Source organism: Schistocerca americana, chromosome 7 (assembly GCF_021461395.2).
Source record: "Schistocerca americana isolate TAMUIC-IGC-003095 chromosome 7, iqSchAmer2.1, whole genome shotgun sequence".
NCBI classification, from domain to species: domain Eukaryota; kingdom Metazoa; phylum Arthropoda; class Insecta; order Orthoptera; family Acrididae; genus Schistocerca; species Schistocerca americana.
In genome coordinates, this window is record NC_060125.1 from 384,814,777 (window position 1) to 384,830,673 (window position 15,897).

Genomic DNA, 15,897 nt, shown 5'->3' on the forward strand with positions numbered 1-15,897 from the left:
CCTCATAATAGTCGCCAGCTTGTCCCAAACCACATTGTCAAATGCCTTTTCTAAATCGATGAAGCACATAGCATAGTAGCTCTTCCTTTTTCAATAAACCTTTCTCCCAAGATTCGTAGGAGCCCTATTGCATCTCTGGTGCCCGTATTCCGTCTAAAGCCAAACTGCTCCTAGCCGAGATTCTCCTCTATTACTTTCTCAAGTCTTTTATTAATTATTCTTAACATCACTTTGGCTGCATGTGAAATGAGGCTGATTGTCCTGTGCTCGCTGCATTTCTTGGTTCCTTGTTTTTTCGGTAATGGAATCATTACTGTTGTCAAAAAGTCCTCAGGCCGTTCACCACTGTCATATATTTTATTACATAACCTCAATATTTCTCATATTCCATTGTGGTTCAAGCATTTTAGTATTTCTCCCGGTATTGTATCTGTACCTACTGCTTTGCCATTTTTCATTGCAGCAATGGCAGACTTTACTTCTTCCATTATGATTGTCGGTCCTTTCTCTTCATCACTTACACTGTTGTGTGATTCAAGTTCCAGAGTTTCTGGTTTGCTATTTGTGTCATATAGTTCTTTTATATATTCTTCCCATCTCTGGAGGACATCGTCACGATCTTTGTACACTACCTCTTCGTCTTTACTCGAAATTTCCATAGTAGCACTTCCTGTTCTGTTTTGTTCCCATGTCATAGTCTTTACTCTGTTGTATAGTAAGTCGTATCTTCCCTTCCTGTCCAGTTCTTCAATTTCATCACATTCCTCTTTTGACCATTTTTTCCTAGCCAGCTCTGTTTTTCTTCGCAGTTCGTTATTTAACCTTCGATATATCTTTCTTGCATCTTCAGTGTTCTTGTTTTTCAATTTTCTTCTCTCCTCCATCTTGGAAATCATTTCTTGTGTGACCCATGGTTTTTTTTTACCTTTTCCCTTTCACATATCCTATATTTTGCCGTCCTGCTTTAATGATTCCTTCTTTCAGCATATTCCAGTACTCGTTGGCATTATCAGATGCTTCTTTGTCTCGTAATGTGTTTAGAAAGTCCCGAGACAGCATTTCTGTAATTTGTTCTTTGTTGGACCTTATCTTCTCTAGATCCCACTTCTTCACCATAGTCGCCTTTTTCAGTTTTTTCATTCTTATTTCTATTTCTGCCATAAGTAAGTTGTGGTCACTATTAATATCTGCACCTGGTAATGAGTGCACCTTCTTGATTCCATTCCTGTATCTTTCTTCTACCAGTATAAAATCGATTTGGTTTCTATATTTATCCCCTGGTGATTTCCAAGTGTAGAGCCTCCTCTTATGGTTCTTGAACCATGTGTTTGCCGCTATCAGCTGCCTTTCCCTGCAGAAGTCAATTAACCATTCACCTGTGTCATTTTTCTTTCCAAGACCATGACTGCCTACTATGTTTCCCTCTTTCCCTTCTCCCACAATGGCGTTCCAGTCTCCCATTACTATTTTGCAGCATTTTTCATTTTCGTCCATTATTCTCTCTATTACATAGTACGTTTTCTCTGCAATTTGGTCATCATGTTCTGAAGTTGGCATATACACCTGGACAATCAGTAAATCTTTTTGTGCTCCTTTCAGCCTTACACCAATAACCCGATCATTTGCATAGTCTACATATTCCACACATTTAGCCAATTCCTTTAACATAATCATTCCTACTCCATTAATTCCTTTTACTTCTCCTCCTGAGTAGTAGAATACATATTCATCTGATTGCAACTCTCCATGTCCATTCCATCTTACCTCAGCAACTCCTACGACGTCCATATGATTCTTTTCCATCTCTCTTTTAAGGTTTTCTAGTTTTCCTGCTTGTAGCAGAGTTCTGTCATTCCAGGTACCAATTCTCGTTTTGATTTTTTGCCTCCTTTCAAGTTGTCCCCCCCGGAGATCCGAATGGGGGACTATTTTACCTCCGGACACTGATTTAACATGAGAGGAAGCCATTTTTTGTGCATAAAATGGAGACTGCATTATGCAGGGAAGATAATCTGCGGTGGTATTCCGTTGCCTTCCGCAGTTCTGGAGGCCACCCCTAACATGGGATACAGACGCCTTTTGCAGCCGCCCGCTGCGGGTCAGACGCTGCATGAGAAGTATAGGTTGGAAAATGAAAGACCCCTAGCCCTCGAAACCTAATAGCGTCAGGGTCGGAAAAGAACTAGAGCTGGCCGAGGGTGGCCAGATAGGAAAGATAAAAGTGAGGTGCCTGGCATAAGTAAGTGGAAGCAATGCCAGGACTCAGCTCGGGGCCCCGTGGTCGCCAGCCACGTATCACTAGGTGTGACTCCCTGATAGCAACATTAAGTGACACATAAAACTTAGCACATCAAATTTTAACATGGAGACCTGTTACCATTTGAAGGTATGAATTTTTTTATCATTCAGTGTGAGTTAGAGTATAGTACTTGCAGCCAACCATCAGAAATTGAAGACAAGACGTAGAGTGAACATTCTAGAACATCACGCAAACGACGAAAAGGCAAGAAGAGGGAACAGGAAGGAAAAAAAAGGACAGAAAGGTTTCAAGGTCGTAAAAATCGCGTATCATTTAATGAAAGTATAGGTCCACCGAAAATTTACCTGTTGAAATAAACATGATTTAGTCTCGGACCGAATACCGTGATCAGTAATAATGAACAGGCACGGCGGGTGCCTCCGCGGCAGTAATAGCTAGGCGTGATCCCGTCTGCGTCCGATTCTATGCAGATGAGCCGCACTGCCTCACGGACAGCCAGCCCGACCACCGCCCTCGGGGGGGACAACGCCCTCGGAAGAAATAGAAGGCAAAATATTTGATCCGACTGACCTTTCCGAAACGTTGTGCAGAGATTTTCAGCCGTTGGAGATCATTCAGCGCCAGAAATTACATTTGGTCCACTGCATGGTTGACACCAGTTACTTTGAATGCTGTTATTTTTCGTTTTCTTAACCAGATAGCATTGAGTATTCCGAGAACGCGATTCGTCTTATTACAGTTTATGCGTAATATATGCTGGTTGTTTATGTATACAGAGTCACCAAGGCGCATTTTTTGTGGTCTTTCGGGGGACATTTAAAAATTCGTTTTTGTGCTGTGTGGCTGCAATCGGCCCAAACAATGATCGTCACCTCTTTTATGCGACTCCCAGCGTCGACGGAAAGCGTCGGTGTATTTCCCCTCACAAGCTAAATTATTTTTAAAGGGAAATTTTACGTGCCCATTCGATGGAGTTGTCCCAGATTAGTCTATTCTGATATTATTTTTGTCGCTGTGTGTTAATTTTATCGCTGTGTGTTAACATGCACACTGAAACAAGAAGAATAACCAGTGCTCCAGCAGGGACAACTATCGCCAAGCGTCCAGCTCCACTGAGTCGCTGCTGGATTCATGCTGGATTCGTGTTTTACTGTCCCTGTTAACACATGCCGATAAAACGAATATCGGAATAGACTAAACTGAATGTGCTCTGTCGAATGAGCACGTAAAATTCTGATTCAGAATTCATTTATCTTGTAGTGGAAACAAACTGACACTTTCTGTTGACAATGGGCGTCGCATTATAGACTTATGAGCAGTACTTGATTGTACTGACTCCAGCAATGCTATAAAAAAACAAAAAAAAGAAAGAAAGAAATTGCGCCTGACGACTCTTAGGAGAGACATCCGGTTTCGATACAAGGTCACTCCCTGGATTTTCATGTGTTACTTAGCGCTTTTCACAGGTGGCAAAGTTTACTAATCTAAAAAATGGCATGTTGCAATTTGTTTCGGAGTCTACGTTAAACTGTATGTCCCCCTATAACAGAACGGATAGGTCAGTTTGAAACGTCCCCTTTCAACAATTATACACGACTGTCCTTAAACTGACACACAATATTTTGTTAGCGCAACACAATCTGACTTTCAAAATTCCCTACAAAAGAATGGCCCTGACTAACATTAAACTATACCTTTCACAAATCACTTACCTCACAAAAATCTTCGCTGCTCAAGCTACTGCAATACAGCGAGCGCCACTACTGCCAGCTAAATAAAAGATTCAAACTATGGAAGGCACTAACTACTGATACGGATAGTTAGCAAATGAAAGATATTAATAGAGAACAAACAATGTATTTACCTTGATATCATCATATATAAATATAGCAGTTCATGACAAATTTCAAAACTCCGCCATCTCTCTCCCCACATCCACCACTGCTGGCGGCTCACCTCCAACTGCGCAACGCTACGCGCTGTTCACATCCAGCTGCCGCTGCCCAACACTACAATGGCGAGTATTACAACAATGCAAAGCAGCCACAGACTGCACACAGCACAGCCAGTGATTTTCATACAGAGGTGGCGTTACCAATAAAAAAACCTAAATAGCCTACTTACATAAAGAAAACATAAACAGGCTACTTACATAGCCCCCATGCTCCCCACAAAAAATTTTTACAAATGGTGTTGTTCCATTGTGTCTAACTTTTGAAGATTTTGTTCCACTGTGTCTAACTTTTGCTGTGTTTGTCTCTGATTTTGTTCCATTGTGTCTAACTTTTCAAGCTTTTGTCCCATTTGTTGCATTAATTGTAATAACAATGCACTGGTGTCTGAAACATGTTCCTCAGTGCTTTTCGGCAGTGAATTTGCACCGGCAACATTCACATTTTGACAAGCGGAAAATGTGTCTTGACTAATTTGAGAAAACGGTGAGAACCCAAAACCTGAGTCTGTAGTATTTGCAATATTGTGTTCTGTCATTCCCGATTCCTGAGGCGAGCTGTTGCCGACCAATCGATCGATAACGCTTCCCTGTTCACTACCTGTTTCACTGTCTACACCATTGTTTGCCGCCCGCTCCATTGCCCTATGCGCAATTACCAAATTACTACTTTGAACATTAGTTAATTCATTACCCAGTGGTGCTGGCAAGCTACGCTCGTCGTCACTATCATTTCTCAATTTACTTTGGAGCCTAGTGTTACGTTTTTCACACGCCATAATTGTCACAATATTTCACACGATAACACAGAAAAGCACAATTTGAAGTGCAAAAATAGGAGAACACATTAACATAGCACTGAAAATAATATCTAGTTAACTGCAGCTGCGAAATACTTGGTGCAAATCTACATGCATACCACAACTGTTTTACTGTACAACAATGAAAGGCTACAACTACAAAGGGGATTCTCTCTACAATTACGCGCTAGCAATAAACAAAAGCTACACTAAATACACAAACTACAAGAAAAAATCAGAAGATTCCAGTGAGGTATCCTAGGCTAAGGGTCGACATATGAAACGTCCCCTTTCAACAATTATACACGACTGTCCTTAAACTGACAGACAATATTTTGTTAGCGCAACGCAATCTGACTTTCAAAATTCCCTACAAAAGAATGGCCCTGACTAACATTAAACTATACCTTTCACAAATCACTTACCTCACAAAAATCTTCGCTGCTCAAGCTACTGCAATACAGCGAGCGCCACTACTGCCAGCTAAATAAAAGATTCAAACTATGGAAGGCACTAACTACTGATACGGATAGTTAGCAAATGAAAGATATTAATAGAGAACAAACAATGTATTTACCTTGATATCATCATATATAAATATAGCAGTTCATGACAAATTTCAAAACTCCGCCATCTCTCTCCCCACATCCACCACTGCTGGCGGCTCACCTCCAACTGCGCAATGCTACGCGCTGTTCACATCCAGCTGCCGCTGCCCAACACTACAATGGCGAGTATTACAACAATGCAAAGCAGCCACAGACTGCACACAGCACAGCCAGTGATTTTCATACAGAGGTGGCGTTACCAATAAAAAAACCTAAACAGCCTACTTACATAAAGAAAACATAAACAGCCTACTTACAAGTTCAAACGACAGAGGACGACAACGGAGTTCCACAACGATTAATCCAACCTTGAGCATGATGACAGCTTTTCCTTTCAGTTTGCAGTACTTGTTAATAATACTGTCTTTAGCTGCTCCACGCCGAAGTAGTATTCGAAATTTGGACATAATCACTAACGAGTCCCTCATAGAGCTCAGATGCACGTTGTATATACAGGGTGATCAGAAACAGTCTGAAGAGTTTGTAGGGGTGTTGCAGGGTAGGTTGCGCTGAGAAATAACTGTTAAGAAAAAAATTTCTGTACCTGGCGCCGTTTCCGAATTAATTAGCATAGAAGTTAGCCAGCCAGGCCGCTGCGTGTGCATATTAAAACGGCCCGCTAGAGACAACTGAGGACAGTTTTAACAAAACTCACCAAACGCCGTTTACAAAATTTTATACGCGAGGTATTAACATCGTAGACTGAAAAAATTTCAAAAATATGATACTGGTCATCCTTATAGATATGAACTGAAGTACATCATCTATCTGTTACAGAGAAAAGAATTTAGAAGTGACAAATTTGGACAAAACCCGAAGTATTCACGTTTTCATCTTTGTTTAACACGTTTATTTGTATCCTTCCAAATGACTGAATAAGCTCTTTTTAAGCTGAAATTGATGATCTACAACTTTCATGCATGACACTTCTCATTTGGAATAGCCGGTTTGGAGTTACTAGTCTTGGAACATGAGCATAATTTACTTCCCCGCCAAATTGGTAAAATATATCGATTTTTTAAGATCTATTTTAGCTAAACGGCTGAACCGAAGTCTCAAGTACGTAATTCTACGCAAAATTTTACGCCTTTCCATTCTGGTGTTTTGGAAATTTTCTGTACAACGTAACGCTCTCGAGTTATAAGCGAGAAACTGAAAAAAATCGAAAAGTTTCGTGGTTTTCCGGCTCTCAAAAGTTTAACACACAACACATCGCACACTCATTTAACTATTATTTGGGATACATAATGTCGATTAAAATTATTTCCAGCTTGTAAATTTTTATTGGCCAGCGAAAGTATAATTTGTCTAAACCAATCATGGTAGAAAATTATACTCTTGAACTTTTGTTTTATTCATATACAGGCTGCTTTACATGTTGTTTCCTTTGTTGTTTCAATATGGTTACAGCCTATATTTCTTTCTTTTGACGCTGACTACTGCTGTATCTTTCAATTTTCACTTCCCGAACTGTTTCAGCATATTCTGAATCTCTAACATCTCAATAATGATGTTCTGATCAGAGCGTACCACAACTACTACAAATTTTTTACAAACAAGTGGCTGAACATAAAAGAGAATTAATTAATTTGTCCAGCAAACGCGTACCAAACAGTTGGTTTATGTTGTAGATTTTGTTTGAATGTTGGACAGTAAACACAAACGAGTATAATGCTATTAAATTTAACTTTTAAATTTTATGTTTGAATTCTCAACCTTACAGTATAAAAGAAGGTTTGGTTGTTCTTTGGAATCTTGAAAAATGGAGATGTCGAGTTTTGAGAAGGTTTGTTACATTCAGGTACCTTTTAGAAGGGCAAATATTCAGTTTAGTCGTATTTTCTTTTAACTGTTGTGTGAAGCTCGTAGTAAAGTACCAGAATCAGGCAAAAGCGTTTTTCGCGTTTTTTAATGGTCTTTAATTACTGTAAGTTGTTCTCATAGCGTGATGATAGTACAAGAGGCTGATCAGGATTTGGTTTGGGTTCGATCCTTACTACCACCCAAAGTCCAAATTTTGTATCGCTCTCTTGTTCGGTTTTAGGAACCCAAACAAAGAACACCTATAGCGACACCGTCTCTGAGAGGGCCGCTTCAATTTGGACGTGCAGCGTCTTGATTAGCTAACGTCAATGATAATTAAATGAGCCGGCTGCGGTGGCCGAGCGGTTCTAGGCGCTTCATTCCGGAACCACGCGACTGCTACGGCCGCAGGTTCGAATCCTGCCTCGGGCATGGATGTGGGTGATGTCGTTAGGTTAGTTATGTTTGAGTAGTTCTAAGTTCTGGGGGACTGATGACCTCAGATGTTAAGTCCCATAGTGTTCAGAGCCATTTGAAGCATTTGATAATTAAATCGGGAAATGCGCAACATACCGAGTTCTTTTCTTAACAGGTATTTACCTACCCTGAAACGATCTTACAAGCTTTTTGCATTGTTTCTGGCCACCATGTAGATACAACGATCAGCGTAGGGAAGGGCGTCTCGATAGTCCACCTGTTGATCTTCTTGACACTAGAACCAGCCCTGTGGGTACTGAATTAAGTGGGCATGGCAAATAAGTAAATGATGATCAAGAAGAAGAAAAACGTTAAGTAACTCAATCACACACTCGTTTGGAGTAGCATTCCACGTTACTCTATCCCGTCCAGTATTCTTCATCGCTGCAAAACTAATGCAAGGTGTATCCATTCCAATCAGCACGCTTTTCTTAAGCCTTGGTATCTCTCCATAATTTGTAGCCTTGCACTATCATCGTTACTTAACTGACGATATCTTGACGCCCAGGATGTTTCATGAAGTATCTCCTCATTAGTTACCCAACCTACTACTTCAATCTTCCTCAATCTTCTAAAGCACCACATTTCCAAAATGTGTATTCACTTATTGTTTGTACAGTTTATCGTCCATGTTTGGCTTTCACATAAGACTACACTCCAGACAAATTTCTTCAGAAAAGAATTCCTAAAATTAAAATCTGTATTAGTTCCTAACAGATTTCCCTTACTCGGAGAACGTTTCCTTGCTATTACTAGTATTGATTTTTTTCGCTATCTACGTTTGCTGCCAGACGACCAAACTCAAGTATTTATTTTAGTATCCTCTCCTAAACGAATATCCTTGGCATCACCTAATTTAAATCGATTGAATTCCACCACCCTTCTTTTACTGTTTCTGATGTTCATCGTATAACCTCTTTTCGAGACAGAGTCTATTCCGTTCAACTGCTTTCCCAAAGCCTTTCTTGTCTCTTAGAGCAATACAGCGTCACAGCAAATCTCGAAGCGTTTATTTCTTCTTTCGGAACCTTAATCCTCTTTTAAAACACTTTCGGTTTCCTATACTGATTGCTCGAGTTAAGATAAAATAACTTCATGGGTGGGCTATAACGTGCTATCTCTGCAAATGCATCCTTTTCATATCCTAAGTTTTATGAGTGCAGTTTGGTTTCTGAAGAAGTTGTAAGTAACTTTTCGTTCCCTATACTTTATACCTGCTGCTTTCAGAATTCGAAAGAGTTTATTCCAGCCGACATCGCCAAAAACTTTCTCTAAAATCTACGAACACCACAAACATAGGTTTGCATTTCTTCAACTTACCGTTTAACGTGTCGTAAAGTAAGTACTGTGTCCATACTATTACGGTTCGTGGAGCCTGGATTGATCTTCCTTGATATAATTTTCTACCGCTCTTACCTTTCTTTTCTAATTAACCCGTGTCAGTTCTTTGTAACAATCACTTATTAAACTAATGCTTCGGTAATATTCACATCTATTTACACTTGATTTGTTCGAACTCTGAATTATAGCATTTTTCTGTGATTCTGAGGATATTTCGCTTGTCTCCTTTATTTAGCACATCAGGTGGAATAGTTTCGTCATGTCACCTTCCATCAAGGATACAAGGTCATTTACTCCTGGTTCCTTCTTTCGATTAAGAGATTTGAATGTTTAATCAAGAACTTCTCGCAATCTCGTATTTTCTATCTCGTCTTCACTTACGTCATCTGCCTTTTCTATGAAATTTCCTTCTATGTATTTCTTAGACCCTATGCACTCCGTTCTTGGCATAGTACTGACTTGTAGCGTGACTTAATATTCATGTGCGTAGTGCTCTTTTGTTTAAAAGTTGTCTTTAACTTCTTTAGCACACCGGACTCATACTCGGGAGGACTAAGATTCAAATGCACGTCCGGCCATCCAGATTTAGGTTTTCCGTGACTTCCTCAAACCGCGCCAGGCAAATACCGGGATGGCTCCTTTGAAACGGCACGGCGGATTTCCTTCCCCATCCGTGACACAATCCGAGCTTGTGCTTCGTCTCCGAAGTACTCGATGTTGACGGGACGCTGAACCCAGTCTTCCTCCCTTCCTTCCTTTAATTCCCTGTAGAAGTCATCAAGATATTCCTACGGTCACGCATGCTTCTACAGCCTTGTACTTCTTCTCTAGCTATTCCTGCTTTGCCACTTTATACTTTCTGGCCGGCACGTTTTCGATGCGAGGGGAAATCAAAAAGTAATGAGACTTTCGCAATTTCTCGCCATAGGGCTTGGTAACACTGCTAGTATCCAGGGCTGAAGTATTATCGTCTGCAACACTTCTATACAACGTGTCACTCTTATACCCGCGTTAGTCGCTGTATTGTAGCAGACCGTGAAACATGCCAACTCCACTATCGATCTGCACCGAGAGGAAACGAGGGAAGCGATTCGCATTTTGTTTGTGACAGTTGTTAAACTTGCGGTAATTATTCGCTGAGTGCAAGCGCAGCATGGTGACAGCTGTTTATTGCAAAGCAAGATTTAGGAATCGACAGAGCGCTTCAACCAGTAAAGAGCTTGACTTACCTATGTGACGCAGACAGATCGGGCAGGCCATCGACGCAACAACTGAGGACAATTTGGAAGTTCGTGAGGGTATGGTGAATGAAAACAGCCGAATCGCAGTGGACGAAATCAGAAACCATTCAGCGTATTTCATCTTACACGCAAGCTAAATTTTCGGAAAGTGTGGGAAAAGTGAGTACCGAAGGAAATAGCAACGCAACAGAAGGCACAAAGTATGGACATCTCTCGTAAATATTTGGCCCGTTCTCATTGCGAGGGAAATGGATTTTTACCGCAAATCGTTACTGTGGACGAAGCGTGGTTGCATCATCACGAACCTGGATGTAAGACTGCGAGCTTGGTTTGGAAATATCCTTCATCACCAGACGTTAAGAAGTTTAAACGTAACCCATCAGCTGTTGAGATTATGCTAAAACAATTGTGGAACATGGAATGTGTGGTAGCCGTTCGCTTCACCCCAAGAGGCGAAACTGTGAACAGTAAGAACCGTTGTAGTGCGTTGCAAACTAAACGGAAACCTGCAGTCAGATCCAAACGTCGCGGAAAACTGCTAAAAGGTAACAACCTGCAGCAAGATAACGCTCGGCCACATTCTGCCGAGCGGACGATAAAGGAGTTGGTATTAGAATTGCTGGAACACCCGCCATACACTCCAGATCTCACTCCTAGCGACTTCCATATGCTTGTGTCACTGAAGGAAGCGATCAGGGAAGATGGTTTGCAACCAATGCAGAAGTGGTTGATTCGGTGCAAAATTGGTTGCAGGTGCAGCCACACAACTTTCTTTCAGAAGGAATCAGAAAACCCGTGAAATCTTGGACAAAGTGCTTTGAAGTACAGGGAGGTTATGTAGAAAAATAATTTATGTTTAAGTTTTCTACCGTTAGAATAACTATTCCTTTTCTCAAAAGTCCCTTTACTTTTTTGACTTCCCCATATGTATCTGTAATCCCTCATACACGTTGTATTTGCTGCATTTCTGTAATTTTGCCTTTCTTCATTTCAAGTCAGTTTCGTGTATTTCAAAAGCTTTGTGCAGGATCTTGTACTTCGCTTATTTGATCCTTTTTTTGATGGCGCTGACGCAGCAACAGCCACAAATTTGTTTTAAGTTCCTTTATTCAAACGGTACCGTTACCGGTGTCGAATCATTACAATTCATCATCAGAAGGCTTTCTTGCTTAGGCTCTGAGTACTATGGGACATAACATCTGAGGTCATCAGTCCCCTAGAACTTGGAACTACTTAAACCTAACTAAGGACAGAACACACATCCATGCCCGAGGCAGGATTCGAACTTGTGACCGCAGCAGTTGTGCGGTTCCTAACTGAAGCGCCTAGAACCGTTCGGCCACCGCGGCCGTCTTCATGCTTTCATTAAAACATGTGGTGCGTGGGTTTTTTTATTGATTAGGTGTCCTAAAGTATGAATAATGCATAATTATAAGCACGCCATACAGATGGTTGCGTTACAGATTTGAATTGGGATGTGACTTGCATGAAATCCCGGTCTGAAGTTTTTCTTTTCATAGTTTTCGTCCAACAAATCATGTTCGTAGTTTTCGCCACATTCGTATCGTTGCAAACATAAATTTGCGTTATTTAAAGTGTTCAATAACCATGGTTGGAGTGCTGACACATAAGGTTTAGATTCAAATGATAAGAACGGCTGTAGGTGTTTGATTTGGTCACACTCGTGATTACGGACGAGTGTCATATGCAAGAAGACTGCCGTACCCCCACCTCGGTGATCGAGTGTACGTGATAGTTGTAGAGAAAGGTGTTCAGTTCTTCATATGCTTAATGTTGTTAGCATTAGAAATGCAGATAACGAGATCTCGAGCGGGCTGATGGTTGTGCGGTGAGTGATTCGCCATTATTATAAAATCGGGCTGAGCCCATCAACCGGGTTGCAGTCCCCAGAAGACCCGTTGGGCCGACGAGATGGCGCAGGCGAAACAGCACCCGACGGGGCGCGCAAGTGGTGGTCGGTTGTATCAATGTTGGATGCCGACGTGGCTTGACCGTCACTCGGAGAGAGATTTATCAGCATGTGGCTGTGTCATCGGATGACGACGAGGAAGATCGGTCCCCCACATGAGGCTGTGGACAAAGTTCACATGAATCAGTGTCAGTGGTTACCAGTGACTTGTGGCGTGAGGGACGGTGCTCTGTCCTTAGCACGTTGGTTAGTGTCAGTATAGGCACCTCCGGCAGCTTATCGCGACGTCCGTCCATCGGCCGGTGTCACATTGCCGCACGACGGGGTGGCGGAAAAGTCGCCTACCCGCGGATTCCTGTCCTCGGCCCTAATCACGCTTTGCCTCGGCCCGACTGACGTAGCCAGGCCCCGGCAGACATAATATACTAACGCCTATAGCCTATGAATCCCCGATAGACACATACGAAGACCAACGATGGTTTAGGAGACGAACGTCAAATCAACGTCGACTCAGTTACTGCTTCTAAACAACACTGAACAGAACTCGAGGCCGTAACGAACGACGTGCACGTACACGCAAGTAAACACTGTCAGGACTCCAGCCTGACTGACTCGGCGCCGGGGCTGTCACGATTTTCCGATTATATACCCACGATTACGGTCGATGGCAATAACCAGAGAGGGCCGAAAAGAGGCGTGTACGGCAGGTGAGTTGGGCAGTTCATAGCACCCCCGGCCAGTCGCGGGACCGAGTGACGCCAGGTTTCGCGAGACGGGGCCAAAGAGAGATACGGGCCCTGCAACTAACTTGTAACATCACATTAGTCGGCGTGTCCGCCACACTTCGCAAACTCTCGGCTCCGGGCAGAGCCCAATGGAATTCAATACTTTACTGGGAAACTACCCAGTAACGGTCTGACATTTCTCTTGCGCTATCGAGAGCTAACATGCATTTAAACGAGCAGTCAATAATTATTAAACTGTTCTGAAATAGTTACTCGATCCCCACCAGAGGCGAAGAGCGCAGGACGTGCCACGACCTCCCTTTTTAGTTCGCTTCGGCGCGAGGGGCTGTTGCCGCGTTTGAAACTGCCGCTTCCGCCTCCCCGCAAGCGTTAAGCATCCGTCGTTGCTACTTTTCGACGTCCAGAGCTTGCACCACACCCTACTGTATATACTCGTGGTCGCTTTTAAAATTGTCGCTGTTCATTCTAACTTCAGCTGCCTCTTTTACAACGGAATCCCAGTGATTTGACGTAGGAGCCAAGGCTCTTGTGTTCTCAAACTGTATTTTGGGTCTGTTTCGCAGGCAGTGCTCAGCTACGTCATACTTGTGGAGCTCCCTTTGTTTCATATATCTCTTGTCTTCGGTACAACGCTCTCCAACTGTGAGAATTGTCTGGCGTATACGGATACTGCCGCACTCGCAAGGGACACCATATTCACTGGGCATCAGTGTGCGTCGATTTCCTGTCTTGCTTCCTAAGGTACGTTGATGACACCATCCGTGATACGACCTCAGGGTGAAAATACACTGCAGCAGTTTCTGGATCACATAAATGGTGTCCACACTAACATTAAATTTACCATCGAGATGGAGAAGGATGGCAAGCTACCGTCCTTAAATGTTTTAGTTGAGTGGAAGGCAGGAGGCCGGCTTGGTCATTCAGTGTACAGGAAACCGTCAATATTCGAATGCCGATAGTTTCCACCTACCTGTACACAAGAAAACAATTCTGAACACGTTAATACACAGAGCCAAAAATATTTATGACGACGACCACCTACAGTCTTAATCGCAGCACTTGAGACACGTGTTCAGAGAGAATGGTTATAGCAAAAGAGACATTGCAAACGCTTTCAGCTGTCACCGAAGAACGACGCCTCGTGAATCAGCAGAAGAATCCAAGCCGGCGGCTTTCCTGCCACACTGTGGGACAACGAGCAGAAAATTCAAATGGCTCGAAGCACTATGGGGCTTAACATCTGAGGTCATCAGTCCCTTAGAACTACTTAAACGTAAGTAACCCAACGACAGGATTCGAACTTGCGACCGTAGCAGCAGCGCGGTTCCGGACTGAAGCGCCTAGAACCGCTCGACCAAAGCGGCAGGTTGTTAGGGCGCGTACTGTAGAGACATGAACTGAGATCAGTGTTTCGGCCCGGTCCCAAAATACGAGACATGTTGCGCCCTGTTAAAGACGACATAGTTCTTCGTGTGTCCGGTGTGTAAGATGTCCCTAACGTGTGCGGCAGCGTCTATACAGGGTGTTACAATAAAGTACGGCCAAACTTTCAGGACACATTCCTCACACACAAATAAAGAAAAGATGTTATGTGGACATGTGTCCGGAAACGCTTAATTTCCATGTTAGAGCTCATTTTAGTTTCGTCAGTATGTACTGTACTTCCTCGATTCACCGCCAGTTGGCCCAATTGAAGGAAGGTAACGTTGACTTCGGTGCTTGTGTTGACATCTGTGAACGTTTGGGCAGGCATTGTTGGTGGTGTCTTGATTGGGCCCCATGTTCTTTCACCTACGCTCAATGGAGCACGTTATCATGATTTCATACGAGATACTCTACCTGTGCTGCTAGAACATGTGCCTTTACACGTACGACACAACATGTGGTTCATGCACGATGGAGCTCCAGCACATTTCAGTCGAAGTGTTCGTACGCTTCTCAACAACAGATTCGGTGACCGATGGACTGGTAGAGGCGGACCAATCCCATGGCCTCCACGCCCTCCTGACCTCAACCTTCTTGACTTTCATTTATGAGGGAATTTGAAAGCTCTTGTCTACACAACCCCGGTACCAAATGTAGAGACTCTTCGTGCTCGTATTGTGGACCGCTGTGATACAATACGCCATTCTCCAGGGCTGCATCAGCGCATCAGGGATTCCACGCGACGGAGGGTGGATGCATGTATCCTCGCTAACGGAGGACATTTTGAACATTTCCTGTAACAAAGTGTTTGAAGTCACGCTGGTACGTTCTGTTGCTGTGTGTTTCCATTCCATGATTAATGTGATTTGAAGAGAAGTAATAAAATGAGCTCTAACATGGAAAGTAAGCGTTTCCGGACACATGTCCACATAACATATTTTCTTTCTTTGTGTGTGAAGAATGTTTCCTGAAAGCTTGGCCGTACCTTTTTGTAACACCCTGTATAGGCCAGGCAGTTAGCACAGTTGTGGAGCGTTGAATCGAACACAGGAGACATATTAAACAAATGGAGCTCACAAGTCGGCCATAGCTCAGCGTTGTCTGGAAAACGGACGCAAAATATATTGTGAGAATACGAGAGTCTTGGCTCATGCGTCAACATACTGATATTCCGTTATAAGTGGCTGAAGTTAGAATGAACAGCAACAATTTTAAAAGAGACCAGGGGTACACACTGAGTAGGGCGAGGGTGCGGTTCCATTAAGTTTCGGGTGTGCAGCCGCGAGAATTCTCCTTCTTCTTCTGTTCGGTGTTT